The sequence below is a fragment of the Tiliqua scincoides genome, chromosome 1 (genome assembly GCF_035046505.1).
Source record: "Tiliqua scincoides isolate rTilSci1 chromosome 1, rTilSci1.hap2, whole genome shotgun sequence".
Classification (NCBI taxonomy): Eukaryota; Metazoa; Chordata; class Lepidosauria; order Squamata; family Scincidae; genus Tiliqua; species Tiliqua scincoides.
The window spans coordinates 44,914,750-44,930,619 of NC_089821.1; positions in this window are offsets into that span (position 1 = coordinate 44,914,750).

Below are 15,870 nucleotides of genomic sequence, written 5' to 3' on the forward strand. Positions count from 1 at the left end.
TCTGCTTCTGGCTGGAGATACCTGGTGAGTTTGTTTATTTACTGACCACGTTATCTCAAAAATTGCCAGCATAAATTAGACTCCTGTTCTTAATTTGCAAATCACCCTGTTTCAAAAATGTGCAAACTAAGAGAGCTACCAGCGTATAGTTTTTTCCCTATGTTGCCGCTGCCTGTCTCCTTCTTCTCCAACCGCATATCATGCTATGAGGCTAGAGAGCAGACGCGACTTGATGGGCTTTTGTGAAAATGGACACATGCTGGGCGAGTCACAGATAAAGCAGCAACTCAACAAACCAGAGGAAAATGCCAGGCAACCCTTTTAACATGGAGCACTGTCTAAGAGCCCAATCCTATGCATGTTTACTCAGAAGTAAGTCCCATAATACTGGGCTTACTCCCAGGAAAGTGAGGATAGGATTGCAGCCTAAGTCAGTGGCAGATGTCTCTTTCCTATTCATTTCCACCATAGAAGGGCACTTTTGTTGTCTAACATGGAGCTTCTGTGCTGCTAAGAGTCCTCTTGTTAGCCACTTCCTCACTCTGAGGGAAAAGTACCCTGATCATCATTGGCAGTGCCAATATGGTCTGAAGATTAACCTCCAAATACAGAAATTAAGGCTTTGTTATTAAGCTAGTCCCTCAGCTTCCAAGCAGCTAATTTCTGGGATTCCAAGCTGCCTTCTGCTAGAGGGTATCTATAAGCAAGTGACATTTTCTACAAAAAGATCAAGCTCTAATTCCTTCCCCCCCCCCCCCCAATTAATTGGCAGCAGTTTCATATGCAAAAGACGGCCACATGTTTGGCTGCCTGGGCACAGTCACCAAGCTAAGAGGCTTTCCAGTGGTCACATCTGGTTCCTACACAAGGGACAGGTACTTGGGTTAACAGCTTTGAAAATACCTTTGGGTCTCTTCTATGGTGAGACTGCAGATAGGTTGTCTGGAATTGCCAGTTAGTTCTGGTGGGTTCCTTTCAGTTTAATGCTACAACATTTGTTCATTAGTCTAGTTTTCAGTGAAGGCGAACCTATGACATACGTGTGTCAAAGGTGACATGTGATGACGTTTTGGGTGATATGCCAGCATTCACAATTAATAAATAAATAAAATAAATAAAGAAATAAATAAATAATTATTTCTCTTTTTTGGGGGGGGGGTGACACACCAGCAAAGTCAAGTTAGGCGCTTTCTGAATTTTTGACACGCCAAGCCCAAAATCACTATTCTAGTTACATCAGAAGTGCAGTAGCTTATTCGTCAGTCTGTAGGGCTAAGAAAAAAATGTCAGTTCTTTACCTGTATACATTTCTCCCCTCTCCTCCGCCAATGACTGAATAGCACAGCCAGGATTCAACCAGAAAAGCCTCTTAGCCAGGACACCAGCTCTCTCACCTGAATAGTTCTTATTCCTCTGCTACGCAAACCCCAACAAAGCTTTTTTTGTTGGAAGCAATATATGCATAGTCTATTTCAGAAGAATTCTCCCAGGTCTCAGGTCTCTATACCAAAACCATTCCAAGTACAGAATGGGGCTTCCTGCACGCAATGCATATGTTACCTGCACAGAACCTAGCATTAAACACTTCAAGTGGACAAATTAGATGTGATGGGAGAGGACCATCTTTTTCATTCTCAAAAGCATTTTCAGAGGGTCCAGTTTGGACTGGAGTTGGTGGCATGGGGAAGGAAGAGTTATTCTCTTTCCTTGGCAGCTCTACTTAAATTGAGCCCTGAAGTTACTAGCCACAGAGGAGAAGCTTGCAGGCACAAATTGTTATGACACCAAATCATATCCTCACTTAACTCTATGAACCTCATTGGGCGAATTGGGACGGTCTCTCCCTCCCCCCACCCCCCTACTGCAACAAACCTCATGTGTAAGTTGTGTGTAACCAAGACAGGAGAAGGATCAGAGTTAAGCATGGAAAACATTTTCTTTCCCTCATTCCTGTAGTTATTCATTTGGTAATGTTACTTTCCCTATGTCACCTCGGTTTGTTTTCAGGGTGTGGGCTCACCTCAGTGTGGCTGAGTGGTGAATGTTCTTCTTTTAACATTTTTTTTAACTGAAAAGGAGTGGAAGACCTCATCTCAATGGCTGCCATGTTTTTTTCCCTGACAATGCCTTGGACTAACACACCATCTAGGGGATGGGTGGGCAGGAATATGGAAGCTGCCAGAAATCTCCTGAAGGGAAGATCTGCGTTGCTCCTTTTAATCAGTTTAAAAATAAAGGAACAGTCAGGCTGGTAAGCCTCATTCTGAACATGAATGGGGATAACAAAGGAGAATGAAATGGCATGTAAGCCATTCATTCTCATTTGTGACTCTTGGCATGAATTTTGGAACCCATCAAAAGCCAAAGTATTGACATTTCTACCTGAAACATATAGCACCAGGCACCATGACATGGTCCAAGCTTCTCTACTACGATTCCTTGAATTCTAGAAGTGGCATCACTTGCTTTATGAAGTCAACAATGCTTTATTTCCCCAGAAGCAGACTGGAAAATAAAAGACATTACTGCCTTCCAAATCTAGTGATTGTGTGGTTTTTCCTATTTGCAACATGTTCCCCCTCATTTATGCATGAGGTTGTTTTTCTGTTTACTTCCATAAATAATGCAGGTTGAAAAAAGGATTTGGCTTGGTTCAAATTTATAGGACGAAAAACGAGAAGAAAAACATGTGGAGACATTATTAAAGGACACATTATTCACTTTGGAAGCTCAAAAGATGCATTTGAGGACAGATTGTATCATTTTATGCTGCTACCTTAAGAAGCTTCCTGTTTCTCACCTGTGCAATCTTATCCTCTAAAATAGTAATGAGCTCTGAAGCAGAAAAATAGGGACCGAGAATATCCTTCTCTGAGAGTAGCACACAGCAAAGCATTGAATAATTGAGACATCCAGGTAGCTTCTCACACACTTTTAATTTGCACATGTACGAATATAGATAAAATGCACAGAAGAGATGGTTGTTAAGCCCACTGTCTTCTTCCGCTTCAACAGTGACCTCCTGGCCCATTGCTTTTCCACCACTGCCTCCTTGAAGAGCCACTCCTCATCTTTATTCCCTCAGAGCCAAGGCTCTTTTTAGGCTTTGATGTCCTCTGCTGGCTGTTCTGCAGCTGAGCTTCTATGCAGTTCCTCTGAAAAATCACCATAGCAGCAGCAGCAGCAGCAGCAGCAGGCTGGTTTGGCTGGAAATCTCAGGAAGTATCATGCAGCTGGTGTATAAATGCTCCGATCTACAACAGCAACCAAACAACTTTAGGCAAGCTGCTAGGCAGATATGTTTTCATGGGTATTTGGAAAGAGCCATGTTACTGATGAGGAACATAGGAGCCCCTGTAATTAGGACTCAGGGGTTCTGGAACTGCCTCCTGCTGACTTGCTCTCCCTTCCTCTCTCAGTTCTTGAAACGAAACTGATAGTCAACATCTCTCTCGTCATGTTCACCAGGCAGGGCTCTCAAAAGGGCCAGGCTGGCTTTTTGTTTTGTTTCTGATGTCCATTCATTATATTTTATGTTAAAATTTTGTTATCTGGGATAACACAGGGATGACAATGGAAGGAGCTCCGTATGGCTTCCAGGGCAGACACCCCCCTACTGCAGGCAAGCCACATTCCTATGTTCCTGAATGGCTTGTGCCATTGTGCATATATATATGAGCCTCTTGGATGCTCCCCTGCCACCTAACACCCGGGGCCTGGGGAGCGGCCCCCCTTTTCGTAGCATTGGCTCTTATCATTTCCACTCTAATATGATTGATCCCTTCTGACCCATAAATCCCCTTGGGGAGTGCTATGACTCAGAATAACAATATACTACAAAGACATGCTGGCTTCATTATCCTTGTTCTTTCCTTACGCCTTTTTTTTTTTTTCTTGAATTAGTCTTATCATTAACACACCAAATAGATATGATTTTCCAAAAGAACAGAAAATATCTTTCATGGATACTGTAAAGAATTAACATTCCTTCGACAGCAAGTTGAAGACAACTGAGTCTGAATTTAAATGTGAGGATTGAAATACTTTAGGTTTCAGCGTCAACAAAAAGTACAACGTTGTTCCCCTTGGGAAATTCCATCCCTTGCCTTTGGTCACTGTGAGCATGAAGATGCAGTGGTATAGGTGTCATGCGCTGCTCTGGTGCCTGGGGTAGTGATGTCATAGCATCACGTGACATTGTGTCACATGGCGTCACTTCTGGGTTCTCCTCAGAGGAGGGGCGCTCACTGTAGCAACTTTGCATCCCCTGCTCCTTCTGCTCCTTGAAGGGGAGCCTCCACGAAAGGGGCATGAAGCCACCAGTACCTCCTTCATAACTAGGGCAGATTCTGAGGGCAGTCTTGTGCCCCCCTTGGCTCTGCCCTAATTACGCCTCTGTGCAGGGGTATTGTATGTAGGCTACATGGTCCACTACATATGATGCAAAGTGCCCCATAGAGGTAACATAATATTCAGAAAGGTAGAGAGCACTAGCATAGAGGACTTTGGAAGCACATCAGTGCATAGAAGTGGACAAGTATCCCTATTTCTATCCCTTTTGAAAACCAGGAGCAGTATTACTATCTACCTATCTCTGTCATTGCTTTAACTACAATGGTGGAAACAGTGTCTAGCAAAGCTACAGCTAAAGGGAAATTCAAGCCAGACCCACTTGCCAGAGGAAACAAGTCCTGACACCTTACTTGTCAAATCCACCGCACAGGCTTATGCCAGGAATTAGGAGCAAGAGCTGCTCTGATGCTTCAGCGGTTGCTGCCTCTTTCAACAACTCCTTTTTAGTGTCTACGTGATCATCTAGGCTTCTGCAGAGGTTGCTTTCCACATTGCTGCTCCTAGAGAAGACTTCTTCATATCTGCCTGCAATCAGACTGTTGGCAGCATAATGGCTTCTGCCAGTTGATGGCAGTTGTCACCCCAGGTGTCCTTTTTCTTGGCAAAGGTCATCTTGTTGGCCATTGTGGAGAACTCACAATTATCATGCTGGATCCTTCTTCTCACATCTTTCAGTAGCTTCTGCTTGGGCCCAGGTGCCTGTAGGGCAAGCTGCGGTGGTACAAAGGTTATCTTCTTCCAGGTAGCACTGGAGTGAGTTGTGCTTTACAGTAGTGCTAGGACACAATCACTCGATCCTAGGAGTAGTAGGTTCTAGAGCCATATGTTTGGTCTACATTGCTGTTGCTAAGAATACTCATATACCATTCTGCAACAAAAAAGTAGTTCACAAAGTGGTTTACAAAGCTAAATAAATAGATGGCTCACTGTCCAGCAAAGGGCTCACAATCAGAAAAAGTTGCAAAAGAAACACCAGGAATCGCCACTGAAAAGACACCATGCTGGAGTGAAGGTGGATGATTGCTCTCTCCCTGCTAAATAGGGACACTTTAAAAGGTGCCTCCTTGCCCATTAGCAGGGATATATCCAGAACTTGATTCTTATCTAGGGCTTGATACCTAGATCCACGTGAACCTGAGCCAGCCTTTTAGCTAGTGCGGGTCCAAGTAGATACACACACACACCCGTGACATGGAGGCTTACCCCCTGGTAAGGAAAAATTGTTCCCTTTCTCAGACATGTCCTCCTGTAGCCCGGTCCTGGCCACTCTGACGCAGGTCTCCTCGGGAGTAGGTGTCTCCTCAGGAGCAAGCAGAGAGTACTGCTTGGACCCAGCCCCCATGCCAAGGGTCTCCCCAGAAGTAAGGCCCCAGTTCTCCTGGGATCTTGGACCAGTCATATGGCCAGAAGGGGGCAGGTTGGCTGCTAGGCTTGTAAGGGGCCCAGCAGCCAGAGGGAGAGGTTGCACCTCTCCTTGTGGCTGCAGTGCAGGCAGAGGGATGGCCAGAGGTAAACGCCTCACACCTCTCCAGCTTGTCCCTTGCCTGAAGAGGCTCCGGCCTGGGGGAACCAGAGCCAGGAGTTCCCGGGGCCAAAACCCTCCCAGGTTTCCAGCAGGCCCGGGTCAGCCATAAGAGGCCTGGTGCCCAGGCCTCTCGGGGCCCACTCAAGCACCTCGTGGCAGCCCCCAGACTGTGCCAGGGATGCCCAACCCCTACAGGGGACCCTCCTGGGCCTCCCACCAGCCCAGAGCTCCGAACTGGGCACCCAGGACAGTGCCCCATGAATCAATGCAACCAGCCAGCAGCTGCAGTGAAGGCAATCAGAGGACTGGGTCTAAAATGTACAGCCCTCCTGTGGTGTGGAACAGGAGGTGCGCTTGCTGACGTGCCCTGTGAGTGAACAGGGACCCCATAAATGTGAAAGCTTTGACAAAAGTAAACCAGCTCAGCAAACTCACCCAGACTCCACCTCTTCTGGTGGAGTCCCGAAGCCCAGCCGAGGCCCTCTGATGCCAGGGTAAGTGCCCCTGCACCCCAGCCCCCGAGGGGGCGGTACCCCCAGGCAAAATGGACATCACATCTCTGCAACCGCCCCCCTGCAGGATGCAATGGTAGCCATTTTGGCGCTGCTGCATCAGTGGGGCAGGAAACAACAGGATCGGGCTCTTAAAGCCCAAACCTATGCATGTCTGCTCAGAAATAAGTCCCATTATAATCAACTGGGCTTACTCCCAGGAAAGTGTGGATAGGATTGTAGCCTAACAGCCCAATCCTATCCACACTTTCCTGGGAGTAAGTCCCATTAACTCTAAAGGGACTTACTTCTGAGTAGACAGGCATAGGCTTGGGCTGTCAGTCTCCTGTTTTTGTAAGTCAGGTACTGTAGTGCATCTTCATAGTAGTCTGGTGACTTATATGCCTATGGAAATAACATTTCATTTCCATTCTTTAAATACTCCTTGGTATTTAGTCACATTTCTCACTGTATAACTTAGGGTACAGCCACACTTAGAGGATTTAAAGTGTTAGATGTTGCCGTGTTCAGCTTCACAGTAAACAAAAAGAATAGAGCCACAAGCGCCTCCCAGTGGTGGCTTCTGATTCTTTTAAAAATCTGACTTTTGCTTTAGTGCCACACAGAGGATGTCCCTTGAGATCATCATTTGAGAGTAATGTGCAGTCCAAGAGCAGAAGTGGAACACAAATCTTCTTGTTCTGTTTTCATACCGATACAACAATGCAAATGCTTCTGTTCAGCTTGACCCTGGGACTGGAACTGTCAACGTTCTAACTTTCTGAATGGTCTGCTGGAGACAAGAACCAAAGCATTCAGAAAATAAAAAGGCTGCAGACAATAAATAAATGCTGGTGTGAGAATGACTTCAGGAAACAAAAGAACCTTTACTAGTGTTTGGCATGCATCAAATGGGAGCATAGCATTCCGTGCAGACAGGATAGGATGCTGGTTGTGCGGGTTCAAGGCTGGTGTAAATAATAGACTGCTAATCACATGGATAAGTTCTTGCTTCCATTTACTACTATCAAAGAACATAAGGTTTATGTAAATAAAAATAAAGCAAATAATGAAATATAAAGTTGGTTGCAGACCAGAAGACAGACCCTGAATCCACATGGTGCATATATTTGGGGAACAATGGAGTTTCCAAGCAAAGAACAAAGGCTGCTGGCAAAGGATGTCAGGCAGCCCAATCCTACCAAAGCAGTTGCCCTGCTTCGATGCAACTGTGCTGGCATGGCTTCCACTGCATCCCATGGGAAAATTTTGCCGGTTGGAGGTCTCCTTAAAATAAGGAGACATTTGTCCTGTTGCCCTGGGGTAAGCCCCAGCGGATGCAACAGCTGAATTCAGACCTGTGCCAGCTATATAGCTGGTGCAGGTCTGTTCTGATCTATGCTGGTAGTTCAGGCCCAGGAAGGGGGATAGGATATGGTGCTCACTGGCCAATCCACCATCCCAACCTATAACCACCCTCCCCCTATCCCATTCTACCCTCTCCGTGCACTTCCCCACCCTTCCCCCACCCCTGCACTGGTCTTATGTTCCAGCTGCTGGCATGTGTTGGAAAACTCGGGCACACACACACACACACACACACACACACACACACACACACACACACACACACACACACGTTGCTTGGTGTCCAAGCAACATTTAGGCTGCTAAACCTGGAGCTTTTCGGGAGTTAAAAGCATCCAAAAAAAAAAAAAAAAAAACCCAGAAAAAAGAGGGGGGAAAACCAGGGCATTCATCCTATCAGTGGTATAGCACCCCAATCGTATCACAAGCTATCAGAAAGCAATAGTACCATTAGGTGTCAAGTATCCCAGCTAGGTGACCATCCTCACTTGAGATCATTGTCCTACATGTCGTTATACTTTATATAGTTCCTTACTGTTCCTGAGAGGTATAAGTAAACAGATGGACTCCATGCAAGTGTAGGAGCGATATGCGCAAATGGATGGGTAAAGAGTGACTGCTGTATACATTATTGATAGAGAATCCCATTATGGTTCATCAGAGCTGATGGCTGTATTACTGTATTAGATTACTCTGAGCACATAAAGTCTGATCTCTTAGGAGCCATCTAAATGGCAATTATAAAAGGAAACACTGCTTCTGCTGCAGCAAATGTAATTCTGTTTACATGTAGTGCTCTGCTGCTGATCTGGTCTGTGGCATCTGCGTCGAAAAGTTATCAGGGGAGAGGAGACACACAGAATTATGTTAGCCTCAGAAGAACAGGCCAACTCACAGACGTCGGCAACAGCGATACCCTAGGACAGTGGTTCTCACACACGTAGTACTGAGACCCACTTTTTAGATGAGAATCTTGTCAGGACCCGCCGGAAGTGATGTAATGACATCATCAAGCAGGAAAGTGACATCCTCAAGCAGGAAGTGACATCATCAAGCAGGAAAATTGTTAACAATCCTAGGCTGCAATCCTACCTACACTTACCCAGGAGTAAGCCCCATTAACTATCACGTTAAAAGCATATACATAGTATCCTGTTAAAAGTACAGATCTCCCCAAATGTAGTCACATCCCACAGTAGCATCAAGTCTAATACAAAAAATAAAATATTGAAATGAATGGGGACCCACCTGAAATTGGCTCACGACCCACCTAGTGGGTCCCAACTCACAGTTTGAGAAACGCTGCCCTAGGAAGATAATTGACATGAGCGCCAGTGGACTGGATACACACTTAGTGCTTAAAAACACATGAAATGAATGTAAAAAAAGCAGCTAATCACATTAACTCTCCTGTAATCCACTGTAATTAACTCTTGTGTAATCCACTGCTGTACACAATATATAGGATTAACACAATCCTATATATTGTGTACAGCAGTGGATTTTTGCAAGGATTCTGCTGCTCCCCAGGGAGCCATGGCTAACAGTTTGGGAACCACTGCATTTACCCATGATGGCTTGTAACATATAATGGACTTTTCATAAATCTGTCTAATACCTTTTTGAAGGTGTCTAATGCCAGGTGCCATCACTGCATCTTGTGGCAAAGAGTTCCACAGATTAATTACACACCGGGTAAAGCATTATTTTATTTTGTTTGTTCTGACATTCCTGCCAGTCAATTTTAGTAGATGTCCTTTGGTTCTGGTGTTGTGCAAGAGGGAAAAGAGTATCAATCTGTCCACTCTATCCATCCCATGCCTAATATTTAATGGCACAATCATGTCCCCACTCAGGCAACTTCTTTCTAGACTAGACTGAAGAGCTTCAATTTGATCCTGTCAGTAGTCTGGCCCTGCTTGAACTATCCTATCATACAGATAGAGTGATTAAAACTGATACAAGGGAGGTGGATCCAGGGGCAGAAGAGGAAGTCAAGATCTAAAGATAGATTTGGCTTCCTTGTCCATCCTCACCCATTCAGCCCTTTCTATCCAAGACAGCCTAGCTCCCAAAACAATGTCCAGTTAAGATGCAAAAGATCTGGTATGACTGTTGGGAAGAGGAGTAGGGGTGATGCTTGCATCTCATTACTTCAGTTTCATGTTCTTTCTTGCACTTTGAATTGCTCAGCCATCGCTCACATGCAGCTTCTTTTTCTCCACTAAGAATCTGCTGGTTTATAAATTCATTCAGGACTTCCTATGCACATTTATGGTCATGGATTCCAGTTAAAATAGTGTTGCCATTTCAGTGCTGCCCACAAACCACACTCTTACATGGGAAAGGTGTGCCTGCACCAGTAGTCCCTACACGTCTTGTCGTTCATTGCCCTAGCAGAGGTTTCTCATGCATATATGTGCTTCCTTCTGCCAGAATTTTCAGTAATTGCAATTGTGATTTTGAACTTAGCACTGAAAATGTACACAGACAACTCTGTATGCCTTGCCAAACTGTAAAATTAAAAATGCACAGTAAAGCAGTATTTCTAAACATAACAAAAATATTTTATTTGTGGGGAAAGAGTGGAGGTCAATGGGTGAATATTCCATCATTTTTGGCTCATGGTCATATGATTGACATCAAAAGGAATCTTAATTAGTATGTTTGTTAGTATTTGCAAGTTTAAAAAAAAAAGTGTGAAAGAGTGGAAATGGGAGAAACCAGATTAAAGAGCTGTTCCTATGTTATATTGTACCCAGGTACAAAATGCCTGTATCCAAGTACACATTTTTGTGTGAATGACTGCACATGGGTTCATTTTAACAGGTTACCACTCTGTTTACATTGTACACAGATTACACCTGCATTGAGGGGCTGTTCTTATGTTCTTAGTGAATAAGTATGCTCAGGTATAAATTAACGAAGATTGTACCTGGATACCCAGATTTCCTGAGTGCAGGCTACTGAGTGCAGATTTCTGCATGAACAGCCCTTAAGAGAGCATTTCTCCCACTGTCTTAAATGCCTTAAGTATGTGTTTAGGATTGGGCTGATGCCTTAGTATATGTTTAGGATTGCAAACTTAAAACACAAGCCCTTGCATGTCTACTCAGAAGTAAGTTTTGCTATGGGACTTACTCCCTGGCAAGTACACACTTCTCATTCATAAGAGCTTACTTTGGAGTAGACATGCATAGAGCGGTGATGTGAGTTGCCACCTTTCCCTGCTCTCCTAGATCCTATTTCAGTTGGTATTAGATCTTCTTCTTTTTTTGACTGATGTAGGGCTTTTTTAATTTTAAAGCCCAGAGAAAGAGGTGCTGCTCTGCTTATGCAAATGTTCTCCATTAACTCACACTTATTCATAGTTTCTGCCATCAGAACATGGGGTCAGGGGTTAAATTCTGGGTGCTGGAATATACATCCATGCCTTGAATCAATTCCACAGATTAATATCTACTCTTACCTGAAAGGGAGCACTCATGTGGGTGATAAATGTAATCGTTTTGGAAGGAGGTCAACAAAAAGGCATTGAGAAGTGCAGGATTCTATAAAGCAACAATACATATGTAATGTCTGTGATGAAACATGAGGTGGAAAGTGTCTCCCTGTAGCTCAATTAGATGACCTGGTGCCAAAACAACATTCTGTCATCCACCTGCCATTTTAAAACATTCATGTAAACTAAGAGGTGTAATTACATTCCAAAATGTAAAAGAGGTTTTTCTCTTGTCTTTCAAAAGTACTTGCTTTGCCAATGTACCAACCGCAGTAAATATTCTGGCCATATTCTCATAATGACTCATTCTTATTCTGGATTGATAGAAAATAAAAGAATCACTAATATAGTTTAGAACAGTGATTTTTCAATCTTTTTCATCTCATGGCACACTGACAAGGCACTAAAATGGTCAAGGCACACCACCAGGTTTTTGACAATTGACAAGGCACACCATGCTGCCAGTGGGGGCTCACATCTCCCATTGGTCCTATTAATAAATGACCTTCCCCCAAATTCCTGTGGCACACCTGTGGACCACTCGCGGCACACCAGTGTGCCACAGCACAGTGGTTGAAAATGGCTGGTTTAGAATCACCACTGAATATGATACTTTGGCTTTGGGCACATCAGTGGCAATTTGATGTACTTTTGGTCATCCCTTTTTTCACACTATCAGCAGGGTTTATGCGGGAAAGAATGGGCTTTTTATTCTCCCCCAAATATCATCCTGACAAGTTGACAATCCTATCCTATCCTTCCCCCCCACACACACACACACTGATGCAGCTACACCAAGGAGGCTTGAGCTGTATCCTGCAGGGAGGGGTGCCGTGACATTACGGGAGAGGGAAGTAGAGCAAAGTCCTATGATCTCCTATGGTCTCCTTGGACCTTTGACAACTGTTTAGCTGGTTCAAGTCTGAAAAGACATAGGGGGTGCGCCAGCTGCTATAAGAGAATTGTATTTGGTACAAGTAAGCTACATTGGGTGCCGCCACCCTCCTGGCTCCACCACATCCCAATCACTTGGATTAGAAGGGCTGCTTTGGACATGTTAGAAAAAGAAGGGAATCAAAGTGCAAGACACACACCAAACACAACTTGATTTTGTGATGGTAGAAGTATATAAAGGCTTACTAATGTAAGCTACTTGAGGCCAAGAATGTCAAGGTGTTTCTTCAGACTTCTAGGCACTGCTCCAAGGGCACCAATAACAACTAACTGGTACAGTATTGGTCTTCTTCTCCCAGAGATGCCCAAGTTCTATATCATTACCTTTTTATGAAGAGAAGATGATGATAATAATGATGATTTATGTACTTGTTTACAACAAGATTTCACACCACTAAATAAATTGTTCCCTGTCTCAAAAGGGCTTACAGTCAAACAAAAACGTAGACATTAGCCAAAAAGCAGTGGAAGAGATGGTGTGCTCTTTAAAAAGTAGTGTGCTCTTTAAAAAGTAGTGCTTCTTTGCACACTGCAAATCATTAGGGAGGACAAAGAGTTTCTGGATGAGATAGAGAAAACTCTTCAGGAAGGAAAATGGGGGAGGGGGTATCTGCTGAGGAAGAGGAAATCCCAAGATGTGGACATGAAAATATGTGGCATAGAGGCATAGGAGAATGAGAGAGATGAGATGAGAATGAGAGAAATCTGCACCACTGAAGCAGCTGAACGATTTGTACCAGACTTGTATTGCTAGTCCAGCCTTTGCAGACCAGGAAGGAAGTCTCTCAGTTACCCATGGATGAAAGAAACCCAACCACTGTACAAAGAGGGGGGGGGGACATGCAGTGGAAGCTCCCTGCTGAGAAAAACAGAGGCAGCCATGTGCAGACCAGATAGGCATCTTGGAAACTGCATTGACTTCCTGCTGTGCATATTCAAGCATTGGCAGATAGGTTGCCAAGACTCCTCAAATCCAGTGACTGCTATCCCATCCTGCTGTTGCATGTAGGAACAAATGATTCTGCCAGACGTAACCACAAAAAGATCTCAAAAGACTACAAGGCTCAGAGGAAGGGAAGACGTTTTGGGCACAAATGGTATTTTCATGTATCCTTCCAATTGAAGGTGAAAGAGAAAGCAGAATCCCGAAAGTGAACAAAAATGATGCCATCCAGAACAACTTAGTTTCTTTGACCATGGCCTACTCTACCAACATGCAGGACTCATCTTGGTGGAGATGAGTTGTACCTCAAGAAGACTAGGAGCTTTGCAAACCTTGTCAAGAGAACTTTAAATTAAATACAAAGGAGAAGGGAGACAAAAACACAGAATTAAGTATAAAGACTTATAAAAGTACTGGGGACAAGAATGCAAGGGACAAAGGAAGAAGCAGGCTTGTCAGAGACTTGCAAGAAACTACACCAAGGAAGATAGTAGGAGGTGATATTACTGAACATACTATAACACATGTTACAGTGTTGTATCCATGGGAAACTTGTCTGTGTGTACAGAGATTGTGTGCAGTGGCTTATGGCACAACTCAGTACAATGGCATAAAACAAAAAGAAAGACAAGGATATAGATGCAATAAATAATGACTTTATTGTAGGGATAAATATACAACAAAAGGGAAGGGAACTCAAAAGGATATGTAGTCTAAAACACTGCATGGCCCAATCCTATCTTTCTCCCCTGCCAGTGCTGTCAAATTGACTACATACTTAAGAGTGTAATCCTATGCGATCACTTACTCAGAAGTTCCATTGTGTTCAATGAGGCTTACTCACACAAAAGAGGGTATAGGATTTCAGACTTGGTGTCACTATAATTTCCCTCCTTAGTGTGAGTGCTGTGTGTATGCTTGTTAGATGGTCTGCCTTAAACGGTTGTAGGGGAAGGCTGATCAACCTCATGATCAACCTCATCACACAATATCCCCCAATTGATCTAGTACAAACTCTGAGAGCAAGGAAGACCCCTGCTTCTTATCTGCTCTCAGAAGCCTGGGACATAGAAGTAATCAAACAGTGGGGGAGACCAGCCCTCTCACCACAAGTGAGTGAAATAATTTCACCATCCCTCCAAAGGGCTCCCTCAGTCATGGTCTTCCACCATGGCTTGAACCTTGAGATCCTTTCTTCCCCAGCTCTCCCCCTTTCTTCCCACAACTGTAAAATTCCCAATCCTTCCCCCCAGCTATCCTCCTTATGTCCTTCTCCCCCTTCCTTTCCCCCTCCTTGCTTACGCCATCATGTACCTCTTTCCATTGTAAGGATTTCCTGCTCCTTATTTCTTTGACCAAGGAACTGCTTACATTTTGGGTTTAGTCATGTGAATGGCTAGTGAAAACATTGCACTGCTTTTTATTTTTTATTCCTTTTCCTTACTATTGTATTATTATTCTCATGTCACCTGGGGGAACAAAGTTGCCCCCCACCCCTGTCCACTGCCTGACTGTGAGAAAGATGAAACCAGCAAGGTCTTCAACAGGTTTATTGGAGCATATACTCCCTAATCAAATCTCTATATGGCAGCATGACACACTGGAAGCCCCCCCCCCCCCAAAAAAAAGATCAAGCTGTGCATAACTTTCTATATGGTTAGATTTAAATCTCTTGACCCAATCAGCTCCTGCCACCACTCAAAGCTGATTGGCTTTTAACTGTTAACCAATGACATCAGACAATATGTTTGTACATTACCCAATCTGAAATGATCAGATGTTGACCAATCCCCCGTGACCCTTTTCAGCAGGGGTGCTCACACTTTTTTGGCTCGAGAACTACTTTGAAACCCAGCAAGGCCCAGAGATCTACCAGAGTTTTTTTTACAATGTTCGCGCCATCATAACATATAACATTTATGTGTACAATGTATGTTGGTGTACCTTGAGCCCCACTGAGTATAACAGGACTTACTCCTGAGTAGACATGCCTAGGATTAGGCTGTGAGGCTGCAATCCTAGCCACACTTACCTGGGAGTAAGCCCCATTGAGTACAATGGGCCTTACTCCCGGCATTTCCTCCCAGAGGCACCTGAAGGGGGGGGTCGGCACTCCGCGATCTACTCATTTTGCCTCGCGATCTACCGGTAGATCGCGATCCACCTAATGAGCACCCCTGCTTTTCAGTATCTCTTCCCGTATAAATACAGAGAGCAAGTGCAGCCACAGAAGCCTGACTAGTAGCCCTATTAGGTGCATCCAACTGCCACTTTTTGGGACTTTGCCAGCCATCATGTTGTTCCACTTCTAATCAAAGCTCTTTGTTGCAGCGCTTTTACTCTTGCCCTCCTCTTTCATATATTGTTGGATGTTGTGATTGGTAGCATCCCAAGGGTCCCGAGTGTCACAACTGCCAAAACAGACTATGCAGTCTTCACATAATTCACATGAGTTTGCGGCTTGTGTCTGAGAAAAGGTCGTGCATGATGCAGTCCTCAGGGAGATGGCTGAACAATAGTTTTGGAAAACACCATATGAGAACACGGGCTATTCAGCTAGATTCCTGCTTGTGCCACGTGGAATACACCCTAAGATCTGAACCTTTCTGATCTGCTGTTGGAGGATCTGGAGAAGGGAGGGAGAGTGACTGCTTTTGCTTAGTATTACTAGCCTACATGCTCTCTCCAGCTCTGTTATGAACATCTGGACTCAATAAAAAGATTGCAAGCTGGA